Source organism: Epinephelus lanceolatus, chromosome 4, assembly GCF_041903045.1.
Source record: "Epinephelus lanceolatus isolate andai-2023 chromosome 4, ASM4190304v1, whole genome shotgun sequence".
NCBI lineage: Eukaryota > Metazoa > Chordata > Actinopteri > Perciformes > Serranidae > Epinephelus > Epinephelus lanceolatus.
In genome coordinates, this window is record NC_135737.1 from 7,696,045 (window position 1) to 7,721,854 (window position 25,810).

At 40.2% G+C, this 25,810-nt stretch overlaps 1 protein-coding gene across 2 annotated transcripts in view; it reads left to right on the plus strand.

The window, feature by feature from the left end:
• The first annotated feature begins 9,886 nt into the window (after positions 1 to 9,886).
• Positions 9,887 to 25,810, plus strand: part of tpst1 (tyrosylprotein sulfotransferase 1) — a 76,235-nt gene continuing 60,311 nt past the window's right edge. For both annotated transcript variants that reach the window (XM_033631858.2, XM_033631859.2), the window contains exon 1: positions 9,887 to 10,104. The gene's annotated coding sequence lies outside the window, so the exon portion shown is untranslated. The remainder of the gene's footprint in view (positions 10,105 to 25,810) is intronic.

Here is a 25,810-nt window from a genome sequence, read left to right on the forward strand (position 1 = left end):
GGTTGGAATTAGGAAGATGTGGTCTTTGAAGTAACAATTACTGTGTTTTCAGGCCAGGAGATCTACACAGGCTGCTCACTGCACACTGTCTTGTTTGAACCATGTCGAGCATGTTCAAATAAAACTTTTCAACACTTGCACTGCTTATAACTATGTAAGTAAGATGTACAGGCAGATGACAAATTAAATTACCAAAGCTGGGTCTGTGCAGGTGGCAAGAGAGCAACACTCTACCAGGAAGGCACAGGGAGACGGATAATACCACTGATTTCCACTGCCTCTCCCACTGTTCAACCTTGTTTTGCTTTTCTGCAGGTAATCCAGGCAGTGCAAGCTCAGTGGTGACATTTCCGTGCAGTTTCTGACAAAGTCATTTGTTTCTAAAGTTAAGGCGTTTATGTCTAATAACAGGGAGCCATATGCTTATTGGTTGGCACTGGACATTTGCTACATTGTATTTACATTTCATTTCTAAATGTTTTTCTGTATCACTTAAAGAAACACTTACCTTTCTGGAAATTTCACGCTTTTCTTTGTTTAGGTTAAAATGCTATTAATAAGCTGATGGCACATTAAAATGTAAGTCAATTCCACCAGAAATAAAAACTCATAATTGTACCATTCTCATATGGTTCTAAGAAAACTCCGACCAATCATTGAATTCTGTCTGTCTTCCCCACATGGAGGCCTCCGACTGATATAACTGCTCGTGTAACATTGTGATGTGAAAGGACAGCTTTTTTGGTCGGTGTCTGGGATCAGAAGTCACTGACCAAGCACCGGTATATGACAACTTCTGAGTGAGTGAAGGAACAGGTATTATATTAAACTAGAGGACCTAGGGCATCCTGGTAACAACCATGTCACGCTATCTTGTCAGAAAGGAGGGCAAATAATGTTCCAAAGTTACATTAAATTTTGACTAGGAAAAAAAGTAAACATTGCCATTTTCCAAAATGGCATATTTAAGTATTTCTGCAGAACAGTGGATCCTAAACAGTCTTTGAATTGCATAAATTGAGTATGACTGGAAAACTGAGAGATGACAGCCATATGCTTCTTACAATATTTCAGTTCTGCACACAGTTTTACCAATATCTGATAAAAGTAACCTCAAGATTAAATAAATAAATGAAGATAAATGCATTTGTTCACTCATGAGTTAATCTGAAATACTTTCCCTTTGTATCTCAGAATAAATAAGAATTTTTCTCAGAATTACTTATTTTAAAGTAATGGGTTAGTATCTGATAATAATGAGAAACTTTTTCTTTGAAATAACAAGTTAGTATCTCAAAAATAGGAAACTTTCTTTAAAATAATTAGAAATGTTCTCCAAATTCTTATTTGTTTCAAAGAACTTATCTTTAAGTCTGTATCTCAAAATAATGAGAAACTTTTTCAAAATAAATACTTAGTCCCTTTAAGTCTCCTTCTTGTTATTTTGAGAATATTTCTCATTATGACTTACAGGACTTTTTTTCATCACACTGGCAGAAATGGGCTTCCATACTGGGTCATAAAAAAACAAAAACGGTATATGCTACCTCTTGCTCCTACTTTTCATTGTTAATGTTACAGATTACAACTCTTCATGAACTCAGTAAGTTTATACAAGATTAGACCTAAATGATTCCTGTTTACGTAAAAGACAGGAAGAACTAATTGAGTCAAGTCACGCCAAGCACTGGTGATAAGAGCAGCCCCATCAAGTAAGCAAAGAAAAACTCCTTTAACCCTTTAACAGGAAAGAAGCTGGAGAAATCCTTAGGATGGACACACACAGGGGGGAAACCCTGACAGGTACAGTTTCTGGGCATTATCACAAATACAGATCAGTGGTGCGAGTTCAACCAGGCCCAAAGTTACTGTATCAATTACCACTGACGTACTCAAGTCCACCAATGCCACTTTGGCTTTAGGGAAGATATAGCCAAACTTCTGTAATGTTTCTTCAGTGATGAAAATGTGAGTGGGAATACAGTCTGTGCCAAAGCTGTTGAAATTATTGCTACATGCGAGTAAAAGCACAGAGCATTTTAATTTTCAGCACTCTGAAGTTAGTTTCATCAGCTCACATAATATTAATACTGGTGGGATGTAGATCAAAGTGTGGAGGACTTCTAACTTAATGATTGAAATGATTTTCAGGCTCTGAAAGACCAAAGCAGCATCTATTATCATCACTGTCTGTACAGTGAAGGTGTTTATATGAGTTTTGGTTTCAATGGTCCTTTGAAGCACAGACTGACAGCAAAGAATAATTACAGATTTAAAAGGCAGCAATCTGGGACACAATGCAAAAAATCTTAATCTAAAAATGCCATAGACCATTTCATTCATTCTTACTATTAATTTGAAATCCTCGTTTTAATGAAGGCTATGTGTGCCCAGTGCAGATTTTTGTGGTTTTCACTGAAGTAAAACAAAAGACGAAATTAGTCATTTGAGTCACTTGAAGCTATTCTGACTTTGGTGACCCCCTGAATGTCCATCTAGTTTACAAGTTTTCTCTTATCCTGTGAAATATGTGGCAATTACAATCATTTACCGTCCTTGTTTTATGGTGGCTGATCTCGTCCTCTGCTCGGAGGGTAAGGAGCTCCCAAATCTCAATGTTTTTCCAACTTACAGACATTTTTGGCCACTGTTCTTCCTCTTTGAGTTAGCTGCTAACTGCTTCCACCTGCTTTTAAAATCTCCCACAGTGGGCCACACACATAGCACATTATCAAAACATCATATCCATCCCATCCATGATCCTGTTCTGTCGGGTGTCCCTTTTACATCCCAGCCAACATTTGTAAGTGGGGCCCATGTGGGTAGTAAATGGGTGGTAAAATGGGCCTTATATGGGATTGTCTACAGGTTCCATATTTGCCTCATGCCCATAACCCCTATGTGTGGGTTTACCCAGATCAGATACCCATTTTTGGCCTATCCTACCTGGATACTTACCTGGATACCATATGGTACCCAGGTACTCCTACCATAACCTATGTGGGGCCTACGTGGGTAAACCCACCCATGTGGGCAACTGTCATGTGGCCAATATGGAACATGTTTACAATCACATATAGGGCCTATTTTTCAGCCCATTCACAACCCACATGAGCCCCACTTACAAATGTTGTCTGGGACAGACACTATTTTGGCACTGCTACTACCACCATTGCTGGCTCAAAGGTGAGATAACTCTGTCCACCCATTCCACAATCGTAACTTTTATACAGAATGGCGAGGCGGCATAACGACGTGATATTCCTTTCTTGAACAGGTAGTGTAAAAGGGGCTTTAGAGAGCGACTAGCAAAGCTATAGGCTCTTCTTATTTCATTGCTAGTCTTGTATCCATCTGTATTGTGCAGTGTGTTGTGGGACATTTACCGTCTTTTGCAAGGCTCTCAATACTCTGCTAATGAAAGATGTTGATCAAGATTGTCAGGTTGCCACTGCCTGTTGTAATGCCACTGCCACTTAACTTTCAGTAATGTTCTTTGTTTCTTGGTCAGTCAGCAACATTTTTGTTGCATCTCTCACAACAATGAACTGAAACCACCTAACCAACGTGATGCTCCATCATCTTTGTTGATGTTTGGACCTTCAGAAATTTGCAAAGTGCTCTATGATGGAAGTCTTACACTGTTGTTTTGCATATATTACAAAGAGAGATGACCTAATAAAACATTGAAAACAGATGAGCTCACCATCTGAATTTAAAAAAAGAGTCAATAAATCCTGATCTTTTCCAGAAGGAAAGAAGAATTCTTTTACAGTGCTGATATGCCAGTTTGGCACAACACAAGGCTGTACTGACCAGTACTTATCATTAGTTAAAACTTTGTTACAGCAGTGTTGCAGAGGCAAACCAGGACATCAGTGAAAAGTCCAGAAGGACGTGGGAGTTGAGACCATTTCTGGTTTAATTACTAAGGAACTGCTACTGGTTATAATCAGCTTGTCTCAGCAGTGTCATGTGTGGGAATAGAAAAGAACTCATGGCTGCAGTAAACTTTGTTTAAGCACAGTTACAGTCAAAAAGAAAAAAAAAGACACACTTGTCTTGCATTAAGAGAAGTGCTGCGTTGCATGATCTTTGTTGGTATATCTCCAAGAAAAACATGGACCCCACAACAGCAAACACTGACACATACATTGAAGGTAGGGCCAGTAAATTACTCTGTCAATCAAGGCTACATTCCTTTTAGAACACACAGGCTGATGCTCCTCTCAGGTTAAGAAAACCTTGATGAATGCAGCAACTCTTAGTGCCAAATTACCAGCTCCATGCTATCCAAACCGCAACAGATAATTAGATTGACATGTCAGAGCTAAATATTTTCTGTTCCTTTTGAATAGTACAAAATGAAGCTTGTAACATTATATATCCTGAACCTGTTTGTGATCAGTCAGCCCAAAAACAAAATGAGATGAATGAAGAAGTTTTTGTTTTCTGTCTGTTTGTAATGATATTCCCAGCTGAAATTACAAGTCAGACATTTGGAAAGTTCACTCAGGTGATAACATCTCAATCAATTCCATCCAGTGCAGATAAATATCTGTTTAGCCTAGCGTAGCACAAAGCCTGGACTCAGAAGCTGCTAGCTAGCTGCAAATGTCTTCTTTACAAGTTATATCTAATCTGTCTCTGGGTTTGACTGGTGAAAGGTCTGGTTCTTTTATACAATCAGATTTTTATCAATAACATAGCATTCCTTTTTTCTGCATTACAGTACACCTAGTTTAGTTTAAGCCAAACTTTTTGGCCAGTGCCCTAGTTTGTGTTCTATATGTGATTTCTTACCTCAACACCTTGACCTTTGAACCTCCTCCCAGAGGAGATGGGCATTGTTGGACACCACACATTTCCTCCCATTTTCTCATGACTGCCATCCGTTCTCACACTTCAGCAGCCCCCCTGAGTAAAACTCTCCAGGGGGTGCATTGTGGTGGCAGTTATTTTTTGCTTTCATCTACCTCCACAGCCCTTCAAGGAATGATGAGTTGTACCACCTCGAGGGGGAATCTCAGATCAAGGAGAAGAAATCAGCAGTGGTATAATAGCCTACTGCCCACATCTCAAAGGAATGCAGTCAGGACTCATTTCCACACTGTGCATTGTTTCTGCTGTAAATGAGTCTCACGGGAAATATGAGTGTTGGCCAAACTATATAATCAGATCAAACCACTTGTTATTGTTGCAATCAACACTATGACACTGAGCATCTTATTCACTGGTCCATAGGTGTCAACTGCCCATTCACTGTCTAGATATTTGGTTGCAATAGATCAATATATGTTTAAATATTTAAATAAATATCAGATATCCAGTCATCTGATATGATGATGTTCCTGCTTGACCGCAACTGCAAGTTCCTTTTTTGTGTTATTCCACTTTTTCTCTTGGTTGTTTTGAATTATTTTATATATAAAAGAGGTTGTAAATCAAACAGTTTGAGGGTGGAAATGAAGATGTAGTGTCCTATAATTTATAAATTACTGCTGGGACAGAAAAAAGTTGGAGGAAAAACTAAGTGCTTTTCATTTTTAGTCTATTAAAGTGCTTGAACAAGGCAAGTTGAAACAACATCAATTAAAACAACAATGCCAACAACAAAACAAAACGAAACAAAACAAAAACAGTAACAGTGGTATAAATAAAATCAACCTGTATTAAAAGCCAAATTAAAAAGATAGGTCTTTAATTTCATTTTAAAAATAGCTAGGGAGTCTGCCATTCTCAGATCCAAAGGGAGAGTGTTCCATAGTTTAGGGCCATAAAAACAGAAAGCAGCTTCACCAGTTCTCTTGTGGGACACTTTACGAACAGCTAAACGACAGTTAGTGGAAGATCTGAGAGTTCTTGTTGGGGCATAGTGTATTTCAAAACGTTAGAATCAGTATCAGCCTTCAGAAATGCCACATTGTTCTAACTCTAGTTGCTCTCAGTTTTCCCTGTGTCTGTGCATATCAGTTAACATACACTTTTGAACTCTGAGCGCTGGAGATGCTGAGTGCTGGTCTCTGCTGACCATTCACTGTGACTGAAACCAGAGCGTCCGTAATAATGGCATCATTGATCACTAGCCACCTTTTTTCTGTCGCTGCTTTCAAAGCATCCACTGCCATGAGAAATATTTCCGAAACAGAGAAGCAATCTTTATCTCAGTGAGAGGCTTGATCTGCCCTCCCCTCACCCTCCGAGGCCTGATGTGCTTTTAGTCTGCCTCAGTCTCTCTCTAATGTGTTTGCTTGCTGAAGGGCTTCTGTCACAGCAGCTGCTTCACCTACCAATGTGAATTCAAAGAGACATCAACTCATGTAATGGAGGGGCACAATTTTGCACACAGGGAGCTGTTTAATCTACTGTACAGTGTCTTTATTAGTCAATTTTACATTATATGAAGTATGAAAGACGTTCACATTTCAGTATGGGTATTAATCCAGACAGATTCCAGAACATGAAACCCCTCCTGGTAGTTCCAGAATCTGATTTTGTCTCTGCTGACCTGCCTTGTATTTTCTGATCCGTGATTATCTGTATTAAAAGTGGCAAAGAGATTGGAACCAAGGATTACCAACTGGGCAACTGCCCTGCAGCCCCTTAACCCCAACAGTCCTGAAAACTCCTGGTTAACTGTGTCAGTGGGTTTGTACTAATTTATTGGAAAATTTGTTTTGTAATATGCACAACAAAACGTATATCACTGACATGATAAAATGGCTGTGTCAAAATGTAGTTTTAAGTTTTGAGTATGAAATTATATTATTTATTATATACACCCAAAGACTATAAAAATAATGGACATAGCTACCATGATGTCACCTACTGTGTGCAACCTCCAAGGCTGAAAAATGGAGTTTACAGCAGAAATAAACATGTTTACAGCCTGGCTAATTTACAGCGTAGCTAATTTCAACATTCATGACAACTGTGCAGGGGGATGAGGTTGTTTTTTTTTAATAACTTACGTTTACATTTTATAAAGGCCCAAAGTTATACATATTTAAGGGCGGGGCCGCTTGATTGATATTGGTTGTCTACGAGGCGTTGCTGTACTCTGCGAGTCAGAGCCACACCTCACTCCTCCACAGCTCCACCCCCTCATCCAGATACACTTGTGAGTCAAAAAAAATAAGACTGCAACAGCTGAAATGCCGAACTCGCCCACCCTTATTTATGCATAACTCTAAGCCCTAAAATTGGCTATAGAGACCAAAACCATTTTTTGTATCAGGCTGTAAACATGTTTATTGCTGCTGTAAAGTTGGGCATTTTAAAGCTATAGTGCGTAACTTCTGTCACCTCCCAGCGGATAATGCGTTATTACAACTAATAAACCGACGGCACTTCCATGTACACAGAGTAACACTCGCCACACACCGTGCACACAGAGTAACACTCACCAGTCGCCACACATCGTGTACACGGAGTAACACTCGCCAGTCGCCACACATCGTGTACACAGAGTAACACTCGCCATTCGCCACACACCGTGTACACAGAGTAACACTCGCCAGTCGCCACACACCGTACACAGAGTAACACTCGCCACAATCCGTGTACACAGAGTAACACTCGCCAGTCGCCACACACCGTACACAGAGTAACACTCGCCACAAACCGTGTACACAGAGTAACACTCGCCAGTCGCCACACACTGTGTACACAGAGTAACACTTGCTACACACCGTGTACATAGAGTAACACTCACCAGTCGCCACACACCGTGTACACAGAGTAACACTCGCCAGTCGCTACACACCGTGTACACAGAGTAACACTCGCTTCACACTATGTACACAATGCTATACAACGTGGCAAACATCAGGCGGCTAACATTACATTACGTTCATAGCACCATTTCCAAGAAAATAATAAAGTACTAGGTCCAGTACATGTAACAGCAACTCATACTACTCATAATATAATTATAAACCAAGTCACTTACTTATCCAACAGCAGCAAAGCAACATCTGTGTCTGCCCTCAGCCCAATTTCTTCCTTCAGGGCTCTCCACCGAGGAAAAGCGACGCCAATACAAATCCTTGTTTGCCTTCTCCGTCGGTCACTTTCCTTCTTTGCCAATAGACCTTCAGCCAAACATCCAGGCTTTTTCATTGTGGTAGGATCCACTTCTGAACCGTGTCTCAGCCGCTTCTCCTCCATGTTGCTTTCTCTTTCTACCTGCACGCTACCTCTTGCTATGACACTCTCCGATCTTCCTCCCCCTCCCTTCTTGTTGTGAGGAAGCATTTCCTGTGCGCCAGCGCGGGAATGTCGCCGGTCGACACGCATACTAAAAATGATATATATTGAAAAATACCGCGAGATGTTAGAGGGGCCGATTGGCTTAATCAGCATTGTGTCATCTCCTCTAGAGGTGGCTTGGGTGAAACGGACATTTACGGACCTGTAGAAGTTACGCACTATAGCTTTAACATGGGGGCCTATGGGTACTGATTCCCCTTTGGAGCCAGCCTCTAGTGGCAATTGAAAGAACTACCGTTTTTGGTACATCTGTGTTGGCTTCATTTTTCAGCCCAGGAGGTTGCCTCCTGTATACATCTGGGAAATAGTAGAAATATTAATGGGTATGTGGTGACCTGCCACTAAGCCAATACTGGGCAAAAAAGCCATAGTGGCATGGCAGGGCCCTGTATCATGTTAATGCAACCATGATTTTGACTGTTTTATGTATTAAGCTAATGGTCTCTCTTGTGCTTCTGTTGTAACTGTCCATTTACAAACATATGTGTGTTTTTAAGGAGGACTGTTGTTGTAGGAATATTCTTTGTTCTGTTTAATGACACCAGTTTATGGCATTGACACCTGCATGGCTTCAAGTTCATCATGTTCACAGGCGTTATATGGCTATGGTATTTAGGTGGGGAACAACACCTGAGGCTAACCACAGACATGCAAAACTCAAATGATTCAGTTTTCATCACATGACTGACTATGATATATGTAGCAAGAGCGAGGCTCTTGGTGTTCAAAATTGTTCTTGTACTCATGAGACCCAACACAAAAATCATCAAAAAAAAAAAAATCCCAAACGATTATTCAGCAGGGTCGTGTGCTTAAGTAAAAGGAGCAATACCACCATATAGAAATACTCAGTCACAAGTAAAAGTCCTGCAAAATCCTTAAAAACTTTACCAAAGTACAAGTAGGCTACATAAGTATTAGCATCATCAAAATATACTTGAAGTACCTAAAGTAAAAGTACTCTCTTTGCTGAATGGCCAGTTTCATAATAATATAACTGGATTATACTTATTGTTGCATTAATGTGGTCATTACTTTAATGTTGCAGCTGGAAAAAGTTGAGCTCATTTTAGTTACTTTATATACTGATGGGTACCATTCCTAATATTATATCATGATTCATTAGTTGATGTATATTTTGCATTAATAACATACATCTGCAAAGTATCATAGCTGTCACATAAATGTAGTGGAGTAAAAAGTACAGTATTTGGCCCTAAAATGTACTGGAGTAGAAGTGTGAAGTGGCATAAAATGGAAATACTAAAGTTAAGTACAAGTACTTCAGAATGGTACTTAAGTACAGTAGCTACTTGAGTAAACGCACTTGGTTACTTTACACCACTGAAATTCACTGTAGTTCATTTAATAATTTGGTATTTTAGTAGTGTATTTTGTTGAAAATTTCGAAATACTGTGATATATATCTATATAATAGAAATAATTACGTTTAATTGATCATTGCCTTCTCGCTGAACCTGAGATGCATCATAAATGTAGGCTACTGTGCTTTTAAATCTCCTGTAGTTCCGCCCTACACCGTGTGACCAATCAGCAGCTCTGACACACAACCCTCTCTGAATTATAGACTAATCACAGCTCGTCTTTCAACACCAGTTGAGCAGCCCAGTTGTAGCAGTCTGGATGGTATCACCTTCAGTCTACCAGCGCAACAAGCCTGACCACCGTGCGACTGACACGGTCTGCGTACACAGAAAATGCCCCGAAAGTGACTCGAGAGGACGGCAGGACTGTCCGGACATTGGCACTGGATTCCCCGGAGGTTGTCTGACCGACAGACCCGAGTCTCCTGCGCCGTATCCGCAGCATTAGGTAGGTTTTTGGCGCTGTTGTGTTGTTGCAGTGTCCCTCTCCACTCCTTCCCTTTCGCCCAGGAGCTGCGACAATAAAACGCACATTTTTGGCTGGCGGGTTTGAGTAAACGTAATACGACGTTTTCTTAGCTTTATCACAGCTGCCTCTCCTCATAAACACGGGTTACATAATTGCTAGTGTTTGGCATGTTACCTTTCAAGACTGGAAAGAAGACCCCGGTTGATATAATCGTAATTTAAGCTCATGTCAAGTAAATACATGTAGCAGGGATGTATGTTGACAGATAACACCGTTACATGCCGCCCTCAGGGTACCGTTGCGCTGAACAAATCTGCGTTGTTTATCGACAGACGTAGTTAGGTTACACACCTTGAGGATCAGTGAAGACATTTTACAAATGTTAAAAGAGGCAACTCCATACGGCTGGGCCACCAGGCAGTACCCGTTTCTGTTAAATTCAACTTAAAACATGTCCTCGGTGCTATTCTTAGTACCTCTTTCTGTCCTAAAGAGACACAGCTGAGCTGACTTTAAACCAAATCTTAAGTTTAGATTTTATGTACATTTGCAGCCTTGGTGGTTTATATCCGTATGCCGATTTAATCAGAGGACCATCTCATATACGGGACCTTACATTGACTTTGTTTGAACTGTGCTGCTTTGCTGATGAACAAGTCATCTTTTAATGCAGTGTTTTAATAAAGTTTGGTTTGAGGTTACTTCTAACAATGGATAATGGAATGTGTTGGGCTTACATATGTACATGTTTGGGCCTGTGGGTGCAGCAAGGGTTGGAAAAAATGACCCGGCCTCAGTTAATCACATTGGTCAAGCTCATGCAAAGCAGCCTGCACAATATCTTAATTTGAGGTCCACACATACTGGATTATTTTCTTTCCTAGGTCCTGACAGAGGCCTAACAAGTTACACTTTATCCTGTTGTTGAACCAGAGAGATGGGGTCTCAGTTATGTGCAAAATTCAAAAAAATTCACATTTAATGTTTCCATCTTTCTTCAGACAGTAGTGTGTTAACCTGCCACAGTTTCCCAGGCTGCTTAGTGAAATCATTATCACCACTGATAGCTTCATATCCATCTCCATTGCTATAGAAGATGTCAAGACTAGCAAGAAAATATAGGAAATTTGTGGCTCATCTCTCAGAAAAAAAGTTCAGTGGATTTAAAAAAATGAAAGATACAATTGTAGCCTGCAGGCCTACAAAGATGAACGTCTCTAAAAAAATTACTTTGTAGCAGTAAGTTGAGTGAACAGTTTCTAGTGGCCAGTGAGGGGCATAGACTACCAGTGTCTTGGTAGCCAGGAGCACATCTGCTGTGTGCAGGTGGTCTTGGGGGAAAAAGACTCAAGTTCAGTTGAATTCAGTGTATATCTCAGTGCTGGCCGCTCTCAGTGGGTCGGCTTCCACAGCTGCAGAGCTGGATCAGTTGGACTCAAACTCTCTTATACTCTCATTTCCTTGTCTGAAAAGGACACCCACTGCTGCATCACAATTATTACATTCAGGCCAGCAGCTGTTTGACCGCTGAGCCCAGCCAGGGTTTCAACTGCAGAACGGGGCTCATATTTATGAAGTTGCTCAAAACAGCGCTTACTGCTCAAGGACTTACTGACATGGGGGCCCCCATTCATCAAACTTCCCAGAATGGTAGTGCTGATGGGCACAGACGTCAGTAGATCTGCACAGCTTGTTTTCACTGTGAAACACTTGATTGATTGATGACAGTTTGTTGACTGATTGTGAGAGAGGACAAAGTCTTCAACTGTGCTTATGTCATTGTCCGCATCTACAAAGTTTACAGCAGTGATACTTAGCCTCACACCAAGAATTTTTTATTTTTTTGTACTTCTAATACATATTAAGTTGCGTGGCAACTGCCTTGACAACAACCTACCCGTAAGAGCCTTCCTCATAAAAGCTAAGTATTCATAAAAGCAGCTGCTGCCGCTACAGTCCAGGGGTCTCATTTATAAAACACTGCATAGGATCCGTACTAAAAATGTATGCACAGACAAAAGCCAAAAATGGTGTGCGCCAAAAAATATTCTACAATCAGGCTTCCACCTCACCATCTGCATCACCAATTTCCTGTCTCCAAAATGTTTGTAAGCATAGGTTTCTCCCATCAAGTCTGTTTTACAGATCAGAACTTTTCTATGCCTCATTGGTCAAGCTGTGATGATGGGCAGCTGCTTCGAGAACATCACTGTTAGAGGTGCAAGCTAGCTTGGCACCATGTAAACATCAGCATACTGTAGCGAAACAATGGAAATCACTGAAATTACCAAAGATTTCTACATATTTGGACAATTTACCAGTCATCTGAAATTTGGTGGAAGTGTTATCGCAGGCCCAGTTTTTCTTGTAGTTGTCCTTATAAGTTGCTGTGTTAAGTGTTGTGTTGTACAACTGCAGGTGGGCGTCAACTGCTTCATACTGCCATGTTGGTGCTTCTGCTTTCTCTCTGCCGCTTTCCCCTCATGAAAATTACTGTAGGCTGCGAGTTATCGCACAGCGGTGTGAAAGCAGCTTAAGGTGCCGGAGTGCATAAAAAAGCATCGAAATAGAGCCTGTTTATAAAAATAAAAAGTACCAGAGGAGGATCCCTGGATCCCCTTACAGGTGTCCAGACTAAGCTCCAAATGTCATCAAATCCTAGAGATGCCCCTGCGTACACGTAGGGGTGCTGCTGACGGGCCCTTAAACTTATGTCATTTTGCAAAAATTGCCCTGAGGCAAATCAAGTTGAGTATCCCTGGTTTCCAGCTTATATCACAATATTTTTTGTTCTTTACTGCTTTTTATAGCATTGGCAATTTTATTTGAATTAAAGCTACCGAGCACAAGGGAAGTAACATTGTACAAATTGATGGGAAACAAGAAAACATGAGTGATAATGAGAAGTGTCCAGGAACAATTGAGCTCTGAGCCAACAAGTTTGGTTACCACCTCCACATTGGTCAGGTTTTTCTGGTGAGCTGCTGTATCTCTGAGAAATGAGTGGGCCTATGTGTGTCTTGTTAGATGTAGTGTAACTGCACGCAGGCAAAGCTCAAAGTGTTTGATGCAGACTAGCTCTTTTCCATCCAAATGACCAACTGATAATAAACAGAAAAGCAACATGCTTTCTGTGAGCCGGCAACCTGCAACTGCTTTCATCAGTTAAAAAATAATAGATAATCATTATTGTAATAATTTAATTTCCTGTTGTTGTGCTAATCGGTTTATGGCTTTTTGGTTGCATCATTAATGTTCAGCAAGCTAGTTTCCTGTAAAGGGAAATAATCGCAACATGATGAAACATTGAAATATGATGAAACACATTGCAGAAACCTCAAATGATGACATGTCCAAGTGTCAGTCTGGCCTCTAACACTCAGAGATGTTGATTATACAATGAGCTGATCAGCTGATTGACAGAACAGTATCAAATATTTTGATAATCAACTAATTAATGCCATTTTCAAAGCAAAAATACCAAACTCTGATTCCAGGTCTTCCAAATGATGATTTGCAGCTTTTCTCTGTTTTATGTCGTTGTAAATGTCACAGTTTGAAGTGATGGACCGTTGGTTGGACAAAACTTGACATTTGTAGACATCATAATTGAACTTGACAGATTAATCTGTATGAAATTATCATTAATTGCATCCCAGCAAAAATAGCTGCCATTCACTTTTGAAATTTTACAGTAATAACTAAAATAACAGTAATAACCAAATTATTATGAAAGAGCAATGCAACTGGGAGGAGGGGTTTTGATTGCTGCAAACATAGTAGAGCAGGCTAGGTGATATTACTTTACTAATACTTAGCCAATATTGGCTTACTTACTAAAAGAGATTGATATTGTTGTATTATGTTGGCCACTAAGTATCAAGAATTGCTTAAAAATAACAAACAAAAAATAAACTAAAGGATCTGCATCACAATTGTAATATTATATTTATTTTAAAATTTACTATATGTAGCCGCTTGGTACAGGATTTTTTTTAAAACTTCAAAATATTTGCATCAGTATACAGAGAGGGAAATAACAATTTCAGCATGCCAACTTTTTGCATTAAGAATATTTCCAATGCAGCTATTCACATGAAATTTAGTCTAGCCATTGATATTAACTTAATTAAAATTATTAACTTTATCAAAATTATGTGGATTGTCATTGTAACATTCCAATCCATAAAGAAATGTGGAATAAATTGGAATGACACAGGGGAAAAAAGTATTGAACACACTAACCGAAATGTATTCTGGTCAGGGCTCGACAGTGCGAGCGTTTCACTCGCATTTGCGACTAAAAATAGGTGTGTGCGAACTGTAAAAAATATTTAGGGGCACATGTGCACATAAAAAAATCAGTCGAAGCAGCCTATATTTTTGTCAATAAAAAAATACGATAATCTAATCGCAAATATTGAAGGAACTCCAGCCGCCTTCCCTCTTCCCCATGTGACACGGTTATGGGCGGTTTTCCATCCACTGTTGGCATAATGAATATAAGTCCCACTGTTGGCAGGGTGGAAATATGTCAAAGTGTGGCGGAGGCAGGGACAGTTTTTGCTATGGGCAATGTGGGCGACCGCCCAGGGCGCAATCTATGTGAGGGCGCACGAGCGCCCTCCAAAACAAAACAAAACAAACAAACAACAACAAAAAAAAAACTCTAGACGGTAGTCTAGAAAACCCAGTTTTCTAGACTACCGCTCATTTCCACGTCAAGTTAGTGGAGTGGCCGCTGGGGCGCCCCTATTATCACGGCGGTTGTGGGTTGAACGGGGGTCACAGACAGGAATATGGCGGAGGATCATAGTGCGCAAGATAACGGCTTACCGCGACAGAGAAGGTCCAGTAATTTCCTCTTTCGCTGGTGTCATGACTGCCCAGTAGTACCTGGACAACCGAGCCGTGGTGGCACAAAGGTATGTAGCGTGTCAGAGGAGAAACGAGCCGTTAACATTTCTCTCTTGTGGCAGGTAACGGTCCACAAACCTCACCGCACTTTAGGGACTGTTCTTTACTTATGGAGGGACTGTCAGGGGAGGAGGGTGGCTGGTTGATTTTTATCTTATTTATTTATTTTATTTTGATCCCCCCTATGTTAATCACTTACTGATGCAGTTAGGGACCTTTCTCCATGGCCAGGCTGTCGGCTGGGTGGGAATAAGTCAAAGTGTGGCGGAAAAGAGGGACCGGGAAAAGAGGCTCCGTTCTCCCCGCAGTTAGGGACCGTTTGCCACGGTACCGCTGCTGGGCAGGGTGGAAATAAATCCTGCAGAGTTTCAGAGGACCCCGAGAATGTTTTAGGATAGTAATAACATTATATAAGATAATCATATTGCAAAGATAATATATATAAGATAATAACATTAAAGACAAAATTAAATTGCAATTTTTTTTAAAACTTGATGATTTTACCTTTCTTTACATTTTGTATACAAATTCATTAAATAATTTTGCTTGTAAATGTCTATTTGCATCACGTTTATTACAGAAAACACATTATTTGATCAATTTATATTGTGCCCCTAAAGTTCTTTGTGCGCTCCTTACTTTTTCAACTTAGGAGCACATGTGCTCCTTGGGAAAAAGTCAGCGTCAAGCCCTGCTGGTGTAGAAGGTTTTGTTTTCAATGACAGCTTCAATATGCTTCCTGTACAAAGAAACTTCAGTGTTCAGGTGGGATTTTGCCCATTCTCTCACTCAGACAGTCTTTGGTGAATCTTAATCTTCAGTTCCTTCCACAAGTATTCTTTTGGCTTTAAATCAGATGATTGACTGGGCTGTTCCAACACCTTTATTTTCTTCCTCTGGAACCAATAGAGGGTCTTCTTTGCGTATGTTTTCGATATGTTTGTCCTGCTGGAAGGTCCAGCTGCATCTTGTTATCATTGTCCTAGTGGATGGCAACAGATTCTTCTCAAGAATTTCCTAGTACGTAGCTCCATCCATCTTCCCTTTGATCATTTGGATTCTGCTGGTAACATACGAAGAGAAACAGCTTCATATGCTGATGCTTCCACTTCCAAACTTGTGTCGTATATTTCAGGGTCACCTGCAGAGCCATTACTCCTCCAAACATGGTGCGTAGAAATGTAACTGAGAACTGTACATTCTGATTTACATCCTTCTCCAAATGTTGTGTAGCAAACTTCAAACAAGCTTATTGAACGAGCTGTCGCACAGAACTTTATTCACAGATCGGAATGTTACAGTTTCTTTATCTGTGTAGCTTTATTGAGTTAAACCAATGACTGGTTTACATTTCCTGTGAGTAGCTGCATTGCAAATATGTTTAATGAAAAAAATGATGTGTTGATTATCATTTCCCCCATTGGAGGTATACCTGACTTCCATGCAGCCACTGGTTTGCATTCATTTAAGTGCAGCATGAAAATGAACTTCCAGAGACTCAAAACTTGCTCGGTTCAGTCTTCACTTAGGCTACTACTGCATTACCATGTCAACGATATCATCTTTGACAGGAGCAAAAACAAAAGGTTGTGGTGATGGATTACCTGTCATAAGCAAGTTTCATGTCCCAGAACGTTGATAAGTGATAGCACAGTAAAATGAGAGAGTTCACTGCCTCTCTGGACAACTGGAAAACACATTCCAGTATGATTTTAAGTAATCAGTAGTGAATAATGTAGGGTTTATGGTAAACACTGAAAACATGCAAACCATTAGCCTAGTTGAGTCCTGTAAGAAGCAGAATCAAAACAGTCTCCAGAGCAACACTCCCACACTGACAACCCTGGCAGCCCAGATTGTGTCTCACTGCCTTACAAATTGTATTCATACTAGTTGAAGAAAGGCTGCCCACTCAGTACACAGGCATCCTTCCCCCTATCACACACTCATGCACTGTCTAGTCATTGGCAGATTTACTCCACTGTGTTTCTCAGCCAGTCACTTAAGTGATTAGTGTTGTGTCAATTACTTTTTATACCCCCTGCACTGTGATAGTGAGTACATCCGCCGGTTCTCAGCTGCACCGTGGAGGAGAGGTTGATTTATGTGAGTGTTGCATTGCTTCAACAGGGGCTATTGAAACAAACTTATTTCGATGCATGTGGGCAGGACTGCTGTGGTTTGAAATGTGACTACTTCCTGTGTGAACTGCATGCGTGCTCTGGTGAGACAAGGGCTGACACTGTGAGTTTATTGACGGTGAGTCGTTTCTGGGGAGGGGGAGTGAGTCAGTTTACCCAGTTGACGTTAGAGAAAGCAGGATGATTCTGCAGAAGGCAGCGTGGTGATACAGTGTATTACACATCTGCAATCTTGTAGGATCAAAAAGGACAAAAAAATCAGAAATGCTTCAGTTTACTGGATTAGGGCTGGGTGATATGGACAAAAATTAATATCTACATTTAGACACTACGGTGAGGTGGCATAACAATGTGAAATTTCTGCCTTGAAGAGGCAATGTAAAATGGGCTTCAGAATTGATCTTTTCCACCCCTGTTGCCCAGTCTTTGTAGGTTTCAGCCGTTCTTCTGGTTTGTCCCAAGTTAAATAGGTATTGAGGACTGCTAACAAAAGTTGAGTAACTTATTTTTAATGGTGGCTACAGATATATGTATATTGTACCAAATGCAGTGCCACTTAAAGCTCCCATGAGTCTTTGTCTTTGTAAATGTCAGAATGTTAATTATCTTCATTTGGTAAAGTTTGTGTGTTTGTTTGAAAGACTAATGTCAGCAGCCTGGTTCTGCTGCTCCCCTGAGGTAGTTGCCCATGAGATGGTTGTGCATTATCAGCCTTGCACAACTGAGAAGCTCTTGTCATTGGCAGAACCTGAAACTATGCAGCTAATTATTTTTGCAAATGCTGACCTTTCATTTAAGCTGAGAAACCTGCTGCCTGCTGTTCCTTTTATTTTTCGTTGGAACTGTTAGTGACGTGATATCAGTTTAGTATAAGTCATGATAACATCTTGCTATGCAAAAAGCAGTTTCCTTGTCACAAGTCAGAGCAGGGCAGTTTTATTTAATATCCTTTAACAAGGTAATCTAACGTTGTTAAAGAATCACAATAAAGCAACCACTCCCTGTGTTATTCAACCCTTGGGTCATTATCCCTTCCTTATCCTTTGCTTGTGATTTCATGTGAGTGTAATATTTTATGTGGAAAAACGGACACAGGCATAACAAACACCTCATTAATTTGGTTCAAACATTTAGGCTGACTGAATATAATACAACTCAAGTCAGACAACTGTTTTTCCGTTGCTACAGGCTCAGTGATTAAACAAACATTAAAGGAGATGGATCTTGCCAAGGGGCTGGGTTTTTCCTGTCTAAAGAAATGTCAGGTTGTCTCAGCTTTAATTGCACACCATCCATTCTGAACACGCAGACCAGGTCCCTGCAGGTCATAAACAGTGTGACAGGTGCGTAAGCAAATGAAATCCCTCGGGGAACCAAGGTTGACTCAAAGTTTTGTTCAAATAATGGGGGAGGAGGACAACTGTGTTTGTCCTTATCCCTAGTTTATTTGCTCTGTAATCTCTGCAGATAATGCCTGGATGCAAAAGAACAGTAGGCAATGTAGGCCTATTAAACAAGTATTTCAATACTGGAAATGTGGTCTTTTCACAAAATTTGACTGTCTGTGCAGTACAAGAACTCAGATACTTTTAAAATTGGTGCTATGTGACCAGAGAAAACATAGAAAGGGGCTGTGGCAATTGCTTTTGCTCAATAGTTAGAAAACGTACAACTGGCAGAATGCACTGCGCCCCAATGGACCAATAAATGCCCCCAATAGTGGGTAATGTAACACAAATTGCCCCCCTGAAAACGATCTGGTGGCCAGCTGGTAACAAATGATCTTGTATTACAGTTACACAGTGCACTAAAATATGTTTCTGAAAATATTTGAGGTGAGACATAGGCAACATAGTAACAGAATCTTGGTTTATATTTGATCAGCACTGCTTAGTTTTACCATTTTTAATTTTTCAGACAGTACAGGAAACAGTATGGCGCCCTCTTCCTGTTCAGAAATTATTGTATTACAGCCAAACAGTGCACCAAAATATGTAGATGAACAAATTGTAGGCAAGAGATGGGCAACATAGTAACAGAATCTTGGTTTATATTTCATCAGCACTTCCGCGTCTCATAGTTTGGTCAGAGTTTGACCTAAAAATTTGAGAACGAGAGAGCTGCCTCTCTCTGTATCCCGTTTATTCTCTTTGTGTCCATGGTGGTGGGCATCCAAAAATGCTGAAGTACAATCTATAGTTCGAGCAACAGCCTAAGAAAAGCGAAAATCCGCTGGATGATGCGAAAATGGAATATCTGGGTGCTGGCAAGATAAAGGGAAGTTTTACATAATTCATTTACACACACTACCCACATTGTGATGATACAAAGCTGGTTAAAAATCTGCAGAGTATTACTTTAAGAAGCAGACAGTCACACTGTTGGATTAGTTTGTACATACTGAATCATGACTTCATTCACACTACAATGGGTCTTTCTCCCTGTCATACAGTCTAGCTGGAGGTTGACTGAGTTTTTTCATAACATGCGATTTATGACAGAGCCTGAGGGGCAGAGGTTGTGGATAGGGTAATGGCAACAGTCCTGCTGTTTGATCCTGCAGTTGTGTGGAAGTTCAGGAAAGTACCAGATCACTGATCTGTTTGGGAATTAAATAAGGGATGGATCATTTGTCAGTAAGAGAATGACAGTTGGAGAATAGAGTTGCACAGGCATGGCTGCGGCGATGACCTCTGTTCCTCCTTGTCATTGTAATTTAGGGTCCTAATATTATTATTCTTGAGTCCTGGATATTGGTGACATGCTGAATGTTGTGAGTTTTTGAAGGTTAATGTCAGTGCAGATGTTTTAGGATGGAAGCAACTGATAACTTTCACTGGAACTTTTTGGTGATAGTCTGTATTTTAACAATCAGAAACAAGTGTTCCTTCTTATGTATTCTCATGTGTTAAGTTTTAGCAGGTGAAAAAAACACCATTTGAACTAGGGCAACTGCACTTTGTTTAAACGGTTAATGGTCTTTCTCAACAGAGGGTTGGGGTGTGTTTAATGTAAGAACATAATGTCCATAATCATAGCATAATATGGCATTTACTTTGATGAATTTTCTGTTTATCAGAGTACAAATCAGACAACAATAAGAACAACATGCCGACTCTTGTCTACTCGCTCCCTTATTTTCCATCTCCGGCTGTCGATTGTGTAGTGATGAGGGGCTGTCTGGCTACTGCGCTGGAAAGCCGCACCACAGCACGCCGGCCATGGTGCACCAAAGGAAGGATACATATGTTGCCGAAGTCTGCTGTTTGAAGCAGAGTTATTGGACATTTTGGAGGTGCATCGTCCACCAGCATTGGTCGCTCTCATCTCAGCTCAGCACTGACACTGCCCCAGACAGTTATTCTAATTGGACTTTTTGACTTTTTTGACTGAAAGTTGTGCGCTTCCCAGCGTCTGTTAGGGGCTGGTGCTGTTGGAGGGTACAAACTGTCAACACGCCCTGAAACTGCATTTCAGATGGACCTCAGTGTGCTGAGGCTGAGAGACAGTGCATAAGAGGCATAATTGACCATGTTGATTGCAACCATTCACTGCGCATAGGCTACAAATGCCATTATGAAAATAAACAAGACACTAAACTAAGGTGGAGGACACAACTACACAGAGAGATATAAATAAGGCTATGATGCTATCTTACAACGATGTGTCATATGTCATCTTCCTGTTTTAGCAACAACCTTCTATTTTTAACTTTGAGCACAGAATTGTTATTTGTCAAAAAATGTTTGGCGAACAGTGTTGCTACTCATCCTAGTCAGGACATGACTCAGAGAAATATGAAATATGATAAAAATGCTAAAATACAGTAGAGGAGATGCAGCCCTAATTGAAACACCCTAAAACATCAGTCTCAGTCTGTTTCCAGGGGAAAGTGTGGTCACTGTGCCAAAAGGACACAGTGTAATTGATGCAGAGCACCAGAAACCAGGCCAATCCAGTATCAGCTGCTATAATGCGGAGCTCCAGCAGAAGTTTCAGACCTGCAGGTTTTTCAGCTGCAGTCCAAACATTCCCACCCTTAGGCAATTAAAGGAAAAGCAGGTGCAGCTGTAGATGCTGCTTCTGATGTACGCCATCTCCAGGCAAAGAAAATTTTGATATTCTCTTGTGAAACTGCTCTTACCTGCTAAACATTACACAGTAAGTGTTTGAGTGAGTTCCAAGCTACCATGAGGTGCTTTGCATAAAAACATGAGTCAATGCAGGAAGAGTGATAGCTGGCTGATGTATGCAGCTCATTATGTGTTGAGTTGTCATCCTTGTAAAAATCTCTCACCATTGATATGGAAGCCTCTAGGGCTGTACCCAGCTGTAATATAAAATTTTAAAGTTTGAATGGGCTCAGGGCTGCACGATATTGGAAAAAACTGACATTGCGATTTTTTTTTTCTTTTGCAATATATATATATATACATATACATATATATATATATATATATATATATATATATATGTATATATATATATATATATGTATATGTATATATATATTTATATTAAAAAATACAAGAATTTTCACCAGATGACTTAAAGTAAGAAAATTAAAAAATAGTGGTGGGGCTTTCACTGACCACAACTGCAGAGGCTACCAGCTTCATTTGAAACAGGCTACATTATAAAAGGGCCGTTATTTATCATTCCCTCTGTATCTTTATATTTTTACTTTTTATCCATTCCTTGCCTTGCCTTGATATAGTTAATGCATCGCACCGTCATTTCAAAATCAACACTTCCAAAATTTGTTTCAGATTAAAAGCCCCTTATAACCTCGGCTGGGAGAATCCCTCCATTTTCTAAATTTTCTATTGTGAAACATTTGCAGGAACTTGTTGTGGAGGATTCAGTGACTTGTATGTTTGCGTACGGTACTTCAAATGTTGCTCCTGCCATCTGGTGGCACTTTTTAGGTGAGGACAGGAACAGACGCAGTAACTCAAATAATAGTAAAAGTAATAAAAATAGGACAAGAATAACCCTGCATCACACACGTCATGAAAGACGACTGGGGATAATTGGTGTGTACCATCGTGTAGTGTGTCATGTCTGTCGACCAAGTCACAGCAAGATTTTATAACTCCACAATCGTGTAATGTGACATAGTGACTTTCTGAAAGGGCAGAAAAGTCGTGTAGTGTGTACCAGGCATAAATCCTCCATTACTGTTTCTCCCTCTTGCATGTTGCTCATTTTCAGTATGTGACTGCAGCGTGTGCATGAGAGAGGGAGGGGCTGCTGAGTGCTCAGACAGTGAGCGACAGAGAGAGGTGAGAGGAGCGAAGCAAGGAGCGTTCTTCAGAGCTGCTTTTCTGAAGCAAAACAAAAGTTTACATGTTCTAAAAAACATGAGAAAACATTGCATGTCCTGTGATGTGACTAGCGCACATGCGCACATCGCGATGGCGATGTTCAAATGATATATTGTGCAGCCCTAGCTCAGTGGGATGTTCAGTGTGTTCAGCTAACTGCGCTAATGACGGTTTGGAAGTGTGCAGTATTATTTTTCGGCAACACTAGATATCAAATAAAAGCCAGAGACTGAATTGTATCAAGTTGCTGTGAGCTGCAAATTTACCACCTCTAAGCAGAAGAGAAAAAATAATGTTATCTCAGAGCCTTACGGTGCAGTCTCTCCTCCTTTGTGCCACTGCATCGTGTTTGCAACAGCCTGTACAAAAGAGTATTGTGTCAAGGTTGCTAACTCCACAGCAAAAATTTGGGGACCAAATCGTCCCCAGAAGTATGCACAGTCACCATGTCATTCAACTAGTTAAAAAAAAAAAAAAAAAGTCAAACATTTGTTGTTTCCAGCTTCTCAAATATATTTGGCTTTGCTACTAATAAACTAAATGTCTTTGGGTTTTATAGTGTCGGTCAAAAAAAATAAATAAAAAAATCTTAAGATGTCACTAAGAACTTCAGAGTTTTTTTTAATAATTATCTGATGTTTTATAGAGGTTACGATAAATTGATAAAACATTACAAGCTTTACAACATTCCTTATTATGTAAATGACTACACTATAAGATACAATCTGGAACATTTATCACGGCCACACTTGAGCAGTCATGTCCGCCAGCCTCAAAGCAGATTAAAACACACCATGCTTCTGCAAAGAGCTGCTGGCGCCAAAAATATCATCTTTAAAAGGGCTGTCTTTACCCAACTTCACCTAATTTACAGTGTGTCATTACACAAGTGCTTTATTTATCACAGTTGTTTTTCTTCCACCTTTTCCTTTATTTCTTCCTTCGTGACATACCAAAATCAGCACTGTTGTTAAGCAGCTCTACTTCCCTGCTGCTGCCAAGATGGCTGGTATCATGCATCATCAAATAGATTGGAATGGAAATGACTTCACTGTGTGCTGAGGTGGCTGTTTGGTCAAAGTGCTTGTTTTGAATATTGGAGTACCATTAATTAGAGCTTTGTATATGCATATTGGACACTTGATAAGAAATAATTCCAATAAATGATATTATTGTCATTTTAAGACCATTTTATGTCACTGACATAATTATAAAGACAAAATAATGCAAGTACACCCTTTCAAAGAGCAGTGAGCTGTTAATTATTAGGAATATTCAGACACTGAAATTGAAATATTAAAAATCTTTTTAAAAACGTAATTAACAACTGTTAATAAGTACAAGACAGTATACAATTACAGTACCTTAATAGGAGTATTCCAAAAATACTCAGTTTGAGACTTCAAAAAAATCTTGCCAAAAAAACAAAACAAAGTGATGCCTCCTGTCAATAATAGCCAAGTTTAGTGAAGCTCCAGAAACACTGCGGTTACCTCCATAATCTGGCCCATGTGCTGCAGTCGACTCCCGGGGATGGATGGCCATGGAGCTGGGCTGTTTGCTGGGGGATTCATCGAGTGAAGGATGACGTCGGAAAATAAAAGTACAAATGATGAACTTTTTGGCTCGTTACCAAGGGTTGGCAAGCTAACAATTATCAGGACTGTGACCCTTCCACTCCAAAAGTGTAGCTGTAGGCTACTGGTAAGCAACACTGTGTCATCGTTGAAGTGTTTTATTTGTGCAAGCAGGCAAGGGTGGAGAGAAAAAAAGTGAGAATCGCTGTGCCCAGGTCTTATAATGGTTGGGAAAACCCTGCTGTTTACTCTGGCATCATGTTGGCTAATATGTTGGTGACATTCTTATGTAAACATACACGTAACTCAAAGGCAATATCAAGGTCAGCAAAATGATTGAGGTCATGTCTACATATTGTAAAGCTATACTTATATGAGCCTGCTGATGTCATGGTTTCAAGAAGCATCACTAGGAAGGAGAGAGTTCTAAATATAGTGAGAAGAGTCATTTCGATGAGCTTGATTATATTGTAAAAGGTGAGGCGTCCTGGCTAACCCCCAAATTTGGTTTATTTTGAAACCCTCCAATCTTCCTTGAGAGGTGACAGCAGCAACAGACTTACTCTGTTCAGCTGACAGATGACAGATTGCTCACACCAGCTCATTTTCCCCCGCCTATGCCAGACGGAGTGATCATTCATCGACTAATCATTGGAACATTTAATCGAAGAAACCTTTTAACCTGGCTGGCATTCTTATCAAGCACTAAATGTCAGAGCAGAAATGACTGAGAAGTGAGAGGAAACTTTGCAGGATCCAGGTTTCCTGATATTTTCTTTTCCTTACCAGTATCCCAGACCTCTCACAGCAGGGCTTCATGAGGTGCAGAGTCGCCCTCGTTATTAAGTGTTGATGTGGTTTGGTTTCATTGTCGCTCCATGGAGAGCGGCCTCAGCCTCCTCTGCTTCCCCTAACAGATCAATGGAAAAAATATCCTGCAAGGAGGATACAATATCAGTAACAGGAGAGAAGAGCCTCAATTAATTTAACACAAACACATTTTAGCCCCGGTGCAAGATGTAACACGACTCTGCTCTGAATCTCAACCGCAGTTTGTTATCAGTCAGGCATTCATAATGCTCCAACTCTGAAGAGACTACATCTCAAAGCTTTTGGTCCATTTCAATTTTTTATGTCCCATGTTTTGACAGGTATATCAATTATGCTACGCAGAAAATTTAAGACAAAAATATTGTTGCAAATTAATGCAGCACTTGTATCGTGGGCGATATGGATAAAATCCCCTTCAGTGTTTCCCACAGAATCAGAATCTGTGTGACGGTAGCTGACGGGGCGGGGGTTCTACAAACTTTATTTTTTGTGTTGTTTAGAAATTATCACTGTTTTCATTATCATTATTTGGAACCGCTTGTCCTGTTCAGGGTGAGAGGTGGCCTGACACATACAGACAGACAATCATTCATGCTCACATTCACACAGAAAACCCACACTTACATGGAGAGAACATGCAAACTCCACACAGAAGGGCCCCGGCCAGCTTATGGATTCGAACCTGGCACCCTCTTGCTGTCATTGCTAACCACCAATAGCTCGTATGTAGGGTTCCAGCAATATACTGCTTTCAAGGTATAGCATGATATAAAAGTTGACTGTTATAACATCGTGTACATTGCTTATCTACGATATTGGGGAAAAAAATGCAACTGGATGTTGAATCTCCCCTTTATTTTTGTTTTTTTTTTTAAGAGGAGGCTTTTTATGC